Raw genomic sequence first — 13,238 nt, forward strand, 5'->3', positions numbered from 1 at the left:
ACTGCAATCAGCAAAAAAGAGATTCAGAAAATACAACAGAGTCAAGAATTTAACTGCTTTTATTGATTCAATGTGACTAATAATCATTTGACTACAACATCATCTCACGGAACGATTTATTTCAAACACTTGAGTGAGGTAGGGTGAGTTTTGAGTAGCAACCTGTTGTTAAATGTGATATTTTTACATACTTTCAGATGTAGCAACAACAACACAGAACCATAGATCACCAAGAAGTGACATGAACAGCTGCCAAATCGCAGAATGATTATCTTTGATTTCAAAATCACACTGATAAAATTGTAGCTTGTCAGTGAATTCCAGCTCTGTGTAGTAAATTCTGCTCCATCTGAAAGAAGGTTGAGCAGCATGGTGGTTCAGTGGTTAGCACTGTCGTCTCACAGCAAGAAGATTGCTGATTTGAGTCCTGGAGTTTGCATGTTCTCCCTGTGTTAGCGTGGGATTCCTCTGGGTGCTCCCCCATAGTCCACAGACAGGTGAAAAGTCCACAGGTGTAGGTGAAACGGGTAAGCTAAATTGTCCATAGTGTATGAGTGTGTGTGTGTGTGTTTTAATGAGTCTGTATGGGTGTTTCCAAATACTGGGTTGTGGTTGAAAGGGCATCCCCTGCGCAAAACATATACTGGAATAGTTGGTGGTTCATTCCGCTGTAGTGACCTCTGAAATAAAGACTAAGTCAAAGGAAAATGAATGAATGAATGAATGAATGAATGAATGAATGATCTGGAAATATACATCAAATTAAGAACCGGGTTAACTGACAAGATGCTCATGAAAATCACCTTTGATTAATCGTGCAGTTCTAGAATCTATTTCAAACCCATTCATGACATCTGTTCTGTCATGAACAAGTGCGAATGCAGATTTACTGTCTTATGTGATCATATTTGTAATTTCGAAGTAAGATCATGTGTGTGTGTTTGAATTAAAATCACTATCTTTGAATTATCAATCACGCAGCACTACTACTCTCACATACAAAGATTTTGATCCAGTTTGAATGGAAACATTTTTTGTGTGTAGGGAAGCGTGAGTGCCCATTTGTCCTCTCCGACCTAGTTTGGGTCTCTCCCAGCCATTGTGGCTCCTCCAAACTTTGGGCAGCGTGTCAGCCGAAGTCCAGGACTCTCACAGTCTGCAGCAGCGAGGCTGAGATTTGAGGCTGAGTGAATGAGATCAGGTTACGGCAGAGATAATCCTCCCAAAGCTGTTTTCTTCTACCACTATAGCGCAGGATATTACTCTGGCAATAAGTGATTTTAATTGGTTGTCTCACATGACATGCAGACAGGCGCGTGCCTTTGGGTAATTCCTCTTTCTGTATTGCCCACTTTGTCTGGCTCACTGTTCAAATTAGAATGGCTGTTCAGTAATGGTTTTGTAAGGGTGCTGGTTGGTAAGTTGACGGCCGGGGACTTAGAGCTGCTGATTACAGTTACATGCACAGTCACCGTCTGGCCTTTTGTTTAATTTGCCTCCTCATTGTCTGGCTGCTGGGTCCGGTATTCTGGATAGTGATAGTCTGGCCATCCGCTAATTAAGTGCCAGACTCTCAGAATGTTGTTGGATCGTATGGTTAGTATTGTAGTCTTGCCATGATTGTTTTGGATAGTTGTAATTCCAGTCAGTGCCAGGACAGCTGCATAGCTTTGCACTGCACCTTGGGCTGGGTATGGCTCTTGACTTTTCACTCATGAAACACGTTTGTAATAGTCAGGAAGCTTCATATGAAATAAACAATTCTTTAACATTTAAAACAAATCAGTTTTAAATGGACACTGTCCACTGAGGTGGAAACCAGCTTCAACTTTCATGTTTGTGGACTCATGATTTTTTATTGATGTAGCATTAGTTAAGAGAATTGGTAACTTATTGTAACACTATTGAAACATTAATGTTATGTTACTGACTTATGTTAATTATAGGTTCATGCTACCTAATGCATAACCTAATATGCTACCTAATACATTAACACATAAACATAAGTTTAGTTAACATTGATAAAGGTTAAGTACTGCTTAAGAGATGTGTTGTTCATACTTTATTTACGTTAGCTAATGCTTTAACTATTGCTCTAACTTTTTTTTTTTTTTTTTTGCATCAGTGCTATTTGCAAGATAAGCTAACACATTCCAAAAAGAGAAAACTCAAATGAGCTTTATAATAGTAATTTTGAGATGATTAACTTGCATAAATACCATACCATTAGCTTTTGTTTTTGGTAAAACGAGAATGATCTTCAACTAGTAGAATTAGAATCTTGTGTTTGTGCATCTTCAGTGTTCTTTCACCCCCCCTGCCACTGTTCATTGTGATTTCAAAACACAGCCAAAGCAAAAGCTCAAAACCAAGAATACAAGCAGAAGTAGGACAGCTCACACAGTTTGGTAAAGACTGGTAAGAAGACAAGGAAAAAAATTCTATAAAAATGCAGATTTTGTTGTTTCTTCACCCCTCTTCTCTACAACAAACGTCCTCTGAGCATTGGTTTGACAAGATTTCACCTGATGCGTAGAGAGTCAGTTTAAGTGCTGGAATTCACTTGGGGGCTCATTACCAAAGCAATAGGCCTTAAATTATTTTTACAATATTTGCATGGCTTGGGTGAAGAAGCTAACAGAAGCTGTAGAGAATCGGGTCTCTGGTTCCATTAGGGACTGTGCCTCTGGAGCTCTGGAGGGAAGGAGGAGCCGCACCAGTCTCCCTCCCCAGGGACACGCCTCCTAATATGGGATCTCCTCCCCCTTAGTCACCCTTTGGCCCTCGGGCCCTGTGGAGCCTGGGCTAACTCTGGCACTTTTACAGCCTCATCATTACTGAGATCATAGACTGACACAACCACTAACGAGACGCTGTATAAGTGCCGGAGAGGGATCCAGACACTCTGCCACTGTAGGCAGGACTGAGGGTGGAGAGCAGGCCTGCTATCAAGAGCAGTTTCCTTCTCAAATGGTGACAGTTAAACTCTGTGTTCCAGTTAATTGAGTCGAGGTGTACAAAAAGTACTTGAAATTTGTCTTCTATCTTTTGGTTTTGCTGTAACAAAAGGTGACACAGTAAAATGTACTCTGCGAGTCAACAGCGACAACAGACGAAAAAAAAAACACACGTTTTTTACAATATTAACTCAACATGTCTTGAGGGTGGAGTTGGCTGGCTGCGCCAAGTTACATGGGGAACAATTGAAGAGATGGAAGTAGTTTGGGATAAAAGTCTTATGAACAGCTGCTCGAGCAATGGAGATATAACAGCATGTGATATGCAGTCTCCTGACTTCCTCTGTGATTTCTGCAGATGCCAGTTCTCCGATTTCAAAGGGAATACCCAAATGGTGATATCACGTTAAATCAAGACAAAGCTAAGGCGTGACTTTTATATGTCGAATGCCACTTTCATCCACGTTTGAGCTATTTTGATCTTGACTAAAATCAAGAATGTAAAGAACTGGGGAATACATGTCACTGCACCGAAAATGATAGCACAGACAGATGGCGCTCATTAGGCCTGTGTTGAAGGGAAAGAATGGCATTAAATGAGATCATCTTCCATCTTGAGTCCATTCTTTGTCATTTTATGCTAAACTTTTTTTTTCTTTCGATTGCAAGCAAAGAAATGGACAGATGACTGAAATGTGACATCATTCAATGCCTTGACAGGATGATTGGTATAATTAGCATAAGTGGGTATATCAGTAATACAATATGGGGAGTTTTTTATATTCCTTATTGTGTGCTCATGTTTTACATTTTGTATTTTACATTCTGGAACATAAAGGCTAAATCTTAAGCTAAACACACATTACGTAACTACTACTATTTTTGGAATATTAGCAGACTTTTAAGTTAATGCTTGGGTTAGTAGACTAGGTTTTCATGTACTTGCAATGTAACTTATAGTCAGTATAATTTCTGTTGGGAAACCGTTAGTATCAGATATTAAACCATGGCTGTTTTTCAATATGAGTTGTTCAGCAATCTTCTCATGTTCTCGTGTAACGTTAACATCAACTGCCAAAGTTCAGTTCCAAAACTCAAGACCACAAGAATGGAGGACGCTTGAATGTTACCTGATGTGTTCTAGATATTGAGGATACGTCGATGCAAACTTGAGCACAAAGCTCGCTCGAGAAGTCCCAGAACTTATTGCGGCTAAATAAAAAAGGTGGGAAGTGCCGCATTTTATATTTATTCATTATTAAAGTTCAGAGATATAACTTATTTATCTCAGGAGTTTCCTTAACTGAGATGCTGAAAGTAAACATTGCCATAAAAATCTTAATAAAGGCACATTAAGGGTGTTTATTTGCCGAAATTTTTGTTTGTATTGTGCAAAGTAAAGGTTTTTATATGAAGTATATATTTTGATAAGGGGAAAAACAATAAATCGTTGTATGAATCTTGTAAAGATTAAATCATTTTCCATTAAAAACGTGTGAAGGCCATATGACCATCAGGAAGACTCAGTGAAAATTTCAGCATCTCATTTTTTACAGTACGCATTCTCTGTTCTTGCGGTCTCCCGAGTTAGTCTTCCAAGGTAACTTGGCAAGACCTGTCTTCACAAGAACTCAAGTCAGTTCTCTGCGTTCTTAAAATTGAGAAACAGCCAACATGAATGAAAGCTTGTGCAGCCGTTCTGAAAAGTTGTGCGGAATAAGCCAGTTGGCTGCTTACATAAAATGTTCTCGAGGTAATTTTACACCGTACACCTTACTGACATGGTTTTTGCACTTTTCCAATCAGACAAAACTTCTAGTTGAAATGCATTGGTTTAAGTCAGATGCCAAGTGGTCTGTGCTGTGCTGCATCAAATCCAACACAGCTTTTAGCTTTACCGAATAAATAATTATTTGTCTTAAGCTAGGCTTGCACTGTGCAATTGTGCACAATTTGGTCGTCTGAGACAAATAAAATAAAAAATAAAAAAGCTAAAAAGGTTAGTACAATACTTGCTTAAAATCTCCAACAAAATTTTGTAATTTTCAGAAGATTTGAGACACTTTCCAGCAGTCTGACTTCAACTGCGCCATTGTCAAACAAACAACCAATAGAAGTTTTAAGGAAAATTTCAGGTGAGATCCCTTAATCTAAAACATGGACTTTGTATTGCTTTATTAATATAACTTGTATGACTTTTGTGTTTTTTGATGATGTCGTGTGCATGTCTTGGGGTCTTCTGGATCTTGTTGCCGTAAAGTCTGATAATATGACAATTGAGACCTTATAAGGTGACATGGAAATCATGTTCGTACAATCTGACAAGACACAATCATAAAGAACTGTTAAAAATTGCATGTAAGCCCAGTTACAAACTGATGGGGTCTGTTTTGGGATATGTCCCTGGAATGTCACCTTTTAGTGAGTTTTAACCACTTTTCCAGATTCATACAAATATTTCTTCTGTAAAATTTCAGTGCCTTTCAGATCATTAAACTCTGTTCATTCTCACTTATATTAAGAATTTTATGACCAGAGTACACATAGTTTTGTATATGGCCCAACATTTTGCCAGTGTTGCAATTGCTGTACAAGAACATTTACATGTACAATTCACCATCATTAATCTGCTGTAACTATACTATAAGGCTTTTTTAGAAAGCATAATTTGCCATACATTTCTGGCAAGGAGTCAATTAGGCATTATTATGTTCTTTATATATTCTTAGTATTCTATAGGAATTTGCATGAAAAAATGTATATTGATTGTTTTCCCTCAAAGGTTTTTGTTTTTCTATAATGTTTTGCACTGTCCTCCCTCACAATTCACCCTGTTTTGAAGAAATGCATATAGCAGAAGTTCCGTTCTTATTAGAAACAATAACTCTGAAAGCTAATAGATAGCAAGTGAGCGGAAAAGAAAATGCAGTAGCAAAAAAAAAAAAGACAGCAAGCAAGACAGAGATGGGTAGGCTGGTATCAGATAAAGGGGAGCTGGGAGAGGAAGTGCGCGAGCTTCAGTACTTTGGCTTGTCTTCCTTTATCGCATGAGGATCTGAGTGCTGGAAAAGAGGGGAGGAAGAATCGCTGTGCCACAGACAGAATAAATAAGAGGCTTCTCTTGAAAGCTCTCACTTGATCTCATCGCTGTGTTAGTTCACTGGCTCCTCAGCATGGCCGCCGAAGTGTCTTTGAAGGGGAATGTGGGTGTGAGTTCGGGCTCCAGCATTGTTCCAGACCCTCCCAGGGATGCCTACCACCCGAACCCCCGCTGTCACTGCTCGATAAGGGGAAAGCAGGGGGAAGGGAGGCCTGGTACCCGGCAATCTGTCAAACAGAGGGTTTTCATAAAGGTGAGCGTGAAGGCAGGGAGGGGAGGATGTGAGAGAGAGAGAGAGAGATGGAATGGAACTGTGACAGGGAGATGAAGATGAGACTTGACAGTTCTCTCTGGGTTTCTGTGATTAATTGGGATCAGGTCACCTCTCCGGTGTCTGGACAGTAATCATATGCAGTTTCATATGGCGATTTACATAGACACCCTCTGTCTCCCTCACTGGAGGGAATCTTGTGCAACACACAATGCTCTGTAGCGCGCTTGTCACCTTATTTATACTACGGCTACAAATGTGACGAACGCCACCCGAAATAAAAACGCCGCATTTAATTTGTATGCTGTGTTGTTGTGCAATTGTTATTTAAGGCCGTATTTGGATAGTGATCTTAAATAATACATTGGCTTTATTTATTTCTTTATTTATCTTTTCCAGACTCTGCTTGGATGTGCAAGGTAGTGCAGGATATCTTTTGCAAGTACTGCTGCTTAGAAGGTGGTTGTCATCGCTGCTCTAACTTTCCCTTTCACAAACTCTGTCTCAAAGCAAAAGGCCTTTCAGAAGCCTGGATGGGTACCTAGACAATGGAGGTGCAGGTAGTGAGAAAAGACACCGGATGGTGAATAATTTATGGCGGAGAAAATCTAAAGGAAAGCATGTGAAGCAAGAGAGTGTAGACAGTGGTGACATATCAAGCAACAATAAAGACATAGACAGAGAAGAGGAGAGAAGACACCGGCGAAAAAAATTCCACTTCAGAGTTTGTTGCTGTCGAAAGGCATGGCCACTTTTTAAAGTTCTGATTCTGTAAGTTGTTTACGAGACGCCGCACAGCCCTAACAGGTAGAACTTCTGCTATGAATCAACTTTTTTTTGTTTGATACCAGGCTTTGGCTTGTACAGACACATGTATAGCCGTGCAGAGCAAGACTTGACATTGCTGTATTTTAAAGGAGAAGAGATGGAGCTGCATTAAGCATGCATTGACTCCCGATCCTGTCTCCTCACTTTTTAAACCCCCTTGTTTATACACAAAACTTTTTCAAATGATGAAGTTCCCCGTTCAGTGTGCACAATCCCTAGAGTAATATGTTCTCAGCGAGCAGCAGAGGATGAAACTTTTTCAGTCTTGCGTGGATTCTTCCCCCTTTTTAATTATTTTGTTAACCCTCATAATGCATTCAGAAACCGTATTGCCTGCTATTTCCACATTTTAGCTCCATTCGGTGCCAAACAATCCTTGCTTTTTAAAACAGTCTTAACTTAATACTCTGCACTATAATAGTAAAAAATAGTAAAGCACTGGGGTGACACTGTGGCGCAGTAGGTTGAGCTGTCACCTCACAGCAAGAAGGTCGCTGGTTCGAGCCTCGGCTGTGGAGCTTGCATGTTCTCTCCATGTTCATGTGGGTTTCCTCTAGGTTTCCCCCACAAGTCCAAAGACACGTGGTATAGGTGAATTGGGTAAGCTAAATTTTCTGTAGTGTATGTGTGTGAATGAGAGTGTATGGGTGTTTCCCATTAATGTGGCGACCCCAGATTAATAAAGGGACTAAGCCGAAAAGAAAATGAATGCATGAATAGTTAAACACTTAAAAACTGTAACAAGCTCTGGTACCGGGTCCTTGACGTCATTTATTTCCACATTCTTTAAATTTGAAAGATCCATACTGGCCCAATACCCCCATAAGTGGTTCCGTTCTCTCATCCGTTGGAATAGAATAACTTTTGCATAGATTATGATCGAGACATTTTTCTTTTTTCTATGATTACTGACATGTACAGTGCAGGAACCACTAAAATTAATTATAGCAACCTAGACCACACAGAACCTAAAAAGTGCACTTTTAAATTTGACTTTACAAAAAAAGAAAAGCGCCTCTTTTGTTGGAATGGTTTATTACAATGGTTAACAGACAACAAATGCAATTATTTTAATCATGAAAAAGGGTTTTTTTTTCTTTACAATTATACCAACTTTTGCCTTTACACCTCTGCATGTGGATTTGGTAAGCTTTTTAATTTGGGTTGGCAAAATTTAGGCGGAAACCCCAACTTCAACTAATCCAACCCCAACTAATCAGAGGTTAAGTTTTGAATGATTTTTTCCCCCACGGTACTACTGCATTTATCTTCATTTTATAATAAAAAAGTAAAAACTATGATGCAGTGTGTTATTTCAGTCATACTAATGCATTGACGAGGAATAATTTTATTTGAATTTATTAGTGCATGTAAAATTACTTTAATTTTTAAGTAGCTTGTATTAAAATGTTAAATACTCTTGAATGTATTACTCATGATCACTAAAAAGCAACCCTCAATTATGTATAAAACTTACATATTTGCCTTAAAGAGATTGCCTTAAAAAGACTGTCATCATTTGCTGATTTACTGTCTTCTGTTGAACATAAACCCCCCCAGAAAGATGGGAAGATGGGAAGCTGTAATCACTGATGTCCATACTATTTGTTTGGACAGGTTTTACATTTTACAAACTGCACAGGAGAATATTTTACATTTTAGGTAACCTATCCCTTTAAACAAAGCCATATAAATATTCCTCAAAAATGTTTTCAAAAATAATAATCAGATTTACCTACATGAATGTTCATTTCAGATTAAAAAAAAAGTGATCAGTGTTTCATGATGCAATAGTTTCAGTAGGCATACATATACGTGCTTATCAATAAAATTAACAACATATGTTTTATCATTATGCAACTTCAGAGATGGTGGCACGGTGGCCCAGTGGTTAGCACTGTCACCTCAAAGCAAGAAGGTCACTGGTTTGAGCCCTAGCTGGGTCAGTTAGTGTTTCTGTGTGGAGTTTGCATGTTCTCCCCTTGTCTGTGTGGATTTCCTTAGGGTTCTCTGGTTTCCCCACAGTTTAAAGACATACAGGTGAATTGAATAAGGTAAATTGCCTGTAGTGTTATGTGTGTGGATGTGAAAGTGTATGGGTGGGTGTTTTCCAAGTGCTGGCTTGCAGCTGGTATCCACTGCATAAAACATATGCTGGATAAGTTGGCGGTTGCTTCCAATAGTATCTGGATGCAACCTTTATGATACAAGCTGAGATTGCATCGCTCAGACATGCAATGTCGGACACAATGCACTAAATAGAGCTAGTGAAGTCACTGTGGGGGGGTAGAGTTAGGGGTGGGGTTATGTAAGCACATTAAAAAGTATTAGATGCAGCTCGGGTTGTATCTGCGCCAAGTCGGCAACCAGACCCCTCTCGTTCATTCCGCTGTGGTGACCCATGATAAATAAAACAATAATAAATTAAAGAATATATATATTTTTGAGGGTAAAAAACACACTTAACTTTTTTAAAACAGCACAAATATATTATGTGGCGGATTTAAGCATGATACACCATAAACAGATTTTGAATTTGATAGAAGCTAAGCTGAAATAACATAAGGCATTAAAATTCAACGAACCAATTACAACAAAATAATTTAAACTCTTTAATTGTTTTTTATAAATAAATAAATAAATATCAAAATGGTTAGACACTTACAATCGGCCATGAATAGGGGCAATCTGTTGACATAAGAAAATGTGTTAAAGTTAAGGAGGGACAAAGTGATATGGATTTTTTTGTTGGTGTTATGAAGTTTATCTCATAAATGCTGTCAACTGAACTGAACTTGTCTCAATCCTAGGACATTTCTACAAGCAAACAGCTATAGTGTGTGGAAAAAAACTGAGTGTGACTTTTCATTTGAAATGACCAGGTGTCACCGGTGCTGCAAAAGCCAAAGTGTTCATGTTGGTGCTCAGATCAGTAACAGCATGTCATTACGGGGTTGCACAGCGGGCAGAACAGGTGAACCAGACGTATGTCTGACACTCAGGCCCCAGAGATCCAGTCCCACAGACAGCTGCCCAGACGCCCGGCGAGTCCCTGACCTGCCAGTCCAGACTCCACCGGTGACGGCTGTGACACACGAAAAAACTGTCCGTGCCGAAATCCGTCACTTCCTTGCTACTTTCATCCCCCGCGCACTTCAAAACGTGACATGTGTCATCTGTAAGAAGCTTAGAGATGCTGAATTCCCCCCATCTGACGCTTTGATGGTGATTCTGCCCAAGGCGTTTGTCATACATAACTTAGCCTGTAACAATGAAAAACGGAGGCTGGTTGAAGGATGAGGATAGAAAAAAGTGTGTAAGAATGCATATATTGTAAAATCCCTACTATCACCATGGGGCAGGAAATCAAAGTATGCAGCGCGCGAGTGGAAGTGTGTATCACAGGCTTGTCATCGTTCCTCTTGTTCGCCCATGATTTCAGTGGCTGCCTCTGGTCTTACGGCAGAAAGTGGCTGTCAAAGACTCCTCAGAGATGTCGGGGCATCTGTGTCCCAATTTTACTGCAGCAAATCTTTCAATCCCATTGGTGCTTGATGTATTACACAGCCAGGCAACCGCTGTGTCAGGGACGGTGAATCAAGCGCTTTATATTGCTTTGGCTGATGTCTTTCCATAAGCAATTATAGCAAATATGCCAATTCATGTCTGGCCTTTAGAGTTTAAACGAACAGTAAAAGATACAAATTATGACTATAACCTAAATATGGAACGCAGGCCTGTATGTGGGAGAAGAGCAAATATGACTATGTTCTTGGCAAAAGATGCCTGTGTTTGTGGTTCAGCTAATGTGTCCCTCTTTGGTTTGGAAGCCTGCACTTCTCCCATTTTCAATCTCTCTCTGTGTGTTTTGTGCTTTGACTGTTAACCTTTGGCTAAACCAGTCGCTGAGCTCACATCTGTGTGATTGAGACGGCTCAACTCCATAGAGCTGCTCCTGTCTCTCCATATTACGGCTGCTTCTATGAATGGATCAATTAAAGGGCCTTTTAAGTTTGCGTCCTCAAATATGCATGTGTCCAATTAACACTGGTAGCCCACATGACCTCATCTGCAAACGATTTGTTTTTCCCTTCACAGCTTTCTATATTAAGTCTCTCCGCAAAAAGTCTGTTTGTTATGAGTGGATTTGAAATCACACTGGAACACATTGATATTGTAGTTACATAGATACGTTGTAGACAAGCTGCTTGTCAAATTAATGTTCATTTGTTCGTTAATGAGAAAAGTTCACCCGAAGTTAATGTGTCCTCATATATATATATATATATAAAAAAAATTAAAACAAAAAAATATATACCAACCAACCAAAACAATTGTTTATACACCAAACTAAAAGCCTGGTCATAGTGTCACATGAGATGTCACACAGCAGCGAAAAATGTAAAAATGATCTATCGTCCAATATGCAGGGAGTATACATTTCCATATTTTCAAGGAGAGAACCCCAAATTTTCTAAAAGTTTTTGGAAGAACCCTTCAGACAGTGTCTAATTTGTTCCAGTTTTATGAAGTGAAAAATGTCATTAATCCACATGGAGTGAGTAGGTGAAGCAGATGACTTGAGCAGATCACTTGAGTGATGGTCTCTTTGTTGCAAGTGCAGCCAATGCATATCCAGTGTTTTAAACTGCTGCAACGGGAGCGGATCGATTGCCCCTATCTAGTGTCTCATCCAACCATTATGACCTCTCCCGAAAGCATTGCGAGTCCCCCCGCATATTTATACCGCCTCTGCGGTCCCCAAAAATCTGTTAAAATACCTGTAAATAATGGCAATGACAGTGAATTCGCAATTCAATAGATCGCGAGAGGCACATGTAGTGATAAATCACTACATGCTACAAATGATAAATCACTACATGTTAAATGATAAACGTTAAATGATTCTAGGTTAAATGAATAGAGCAGTAAAGATATCGCAAATGCAAATCCCCCTCTCTCTCATTCGAAACTCTCTGAAGCTACTGTCAATAGTTTGAGACGAGCAAATTATTTGAATGCACTTGCATGTATTTAGGCCTTTTTACATATACCAACTGAAATTCTATGTTTTTGACAATATTGCAAGTTTACTAAAAGCTGACTGGAATTTTTTTAGATAAAAAAACACACTTTTTTACGTGCATATTTAATAATATAACTTCTTGTAATATAGTTATTGCAAAAAAACAGTAGTTTATAAGCATATCTCCTTTTAATAAAGAAGTATTAGATTTATATGGGTGCATTTTAACAAACATGGGCTCCAAACTTGTTCTTGATTGAGACATGTTGAATTCTTCTTTCATCGTTTGCAATTTTTCAAATTGCATCGTTTGTCTTTTTTTTTTTTTTTCTTTTTACCAATTTTAAATCTGTGTTATATTATTTTATGCAGCGGTTAATTCTGCTATGGTGACCCCTAATAAAGAAGAAACTAAGCCAAAGTCAAATGAATAAATGAATTATTTTCCATAAAGCTGCTTCAGGCCATGACATGTTCACATCTAAATGGTTATAATAAGAGATGTGTTTAAGGTATTATATGCAGCATCCTTAATTTATTTTCTTAGGTAAAGCAAGATCTTCTCTTAAGGTTCATACTTAGAGGGAAAATGTGTTTACTACATTATACAGCTTGAAGCATTAGAATCTGTACCCAATTTTTACAGACAAGGATCGGTACTCAATATCAGCTGCAAAAAACCTGATAGCAGCATCCCTAGTTTTTAGGATTGTATCTTTCTACCTCAAGTAGAATCACTGCAGATAATGTAGAAGTGTTTTTAAAAATATGTCCCTCTTGACACATTACATCTTAAACTCTTTATTTCTTTATTAACCCCCCTCCCCCGTCTCTCTCTCTCTCTCTCTCTCTCTCTCTCTCTCTCTCTCTCTTTCTCTCTCCCTCTCTCTCCTCTCTTGCACCCTACCTCCTTTCATTTTGTTTTCCTCTGCACCATTCACTCTTTCATTAATAAATCAGTGTTATATGATTAGAGGTATCCTATATTGAAAAAGGCATCAGAGAGAGAGAGAAAGAGAGAGGGTGCATCACAAAATGAGATAAACATCGAGGAAT

General features: G+C 38.9%; 1 long non-coding RNA gene across 44 annotated transcripts in view; it reads left to right on the forward strand.

Annotated features, from left to right (window-relative positions):
* The window catches only part of LOC110439935 (uncharacterized), a 329,391-nt gene that overhangs the window by 188,340 nt on the left and 127,813 nt on the right, over positions 1-13,238 (forward strand). The gene's annotated exons all lie outside the window — the stretch shown is intronic.

Source organism: Danio rerio, chromosome 7, assembly GCF_052040795.2.
Source record: "Danio rerio strain M-AB ecotype USA chromosome 7, GRCz13ab, whole genome shotgun sequence".
In the NCBI taxonomy this organism is placed as follows: domain Eukaryota; kingdom Metazoa; phylum Chordata; class Actinopteri; order Cypriniformes; family Danionidae; genus Danio; species Danio rerio.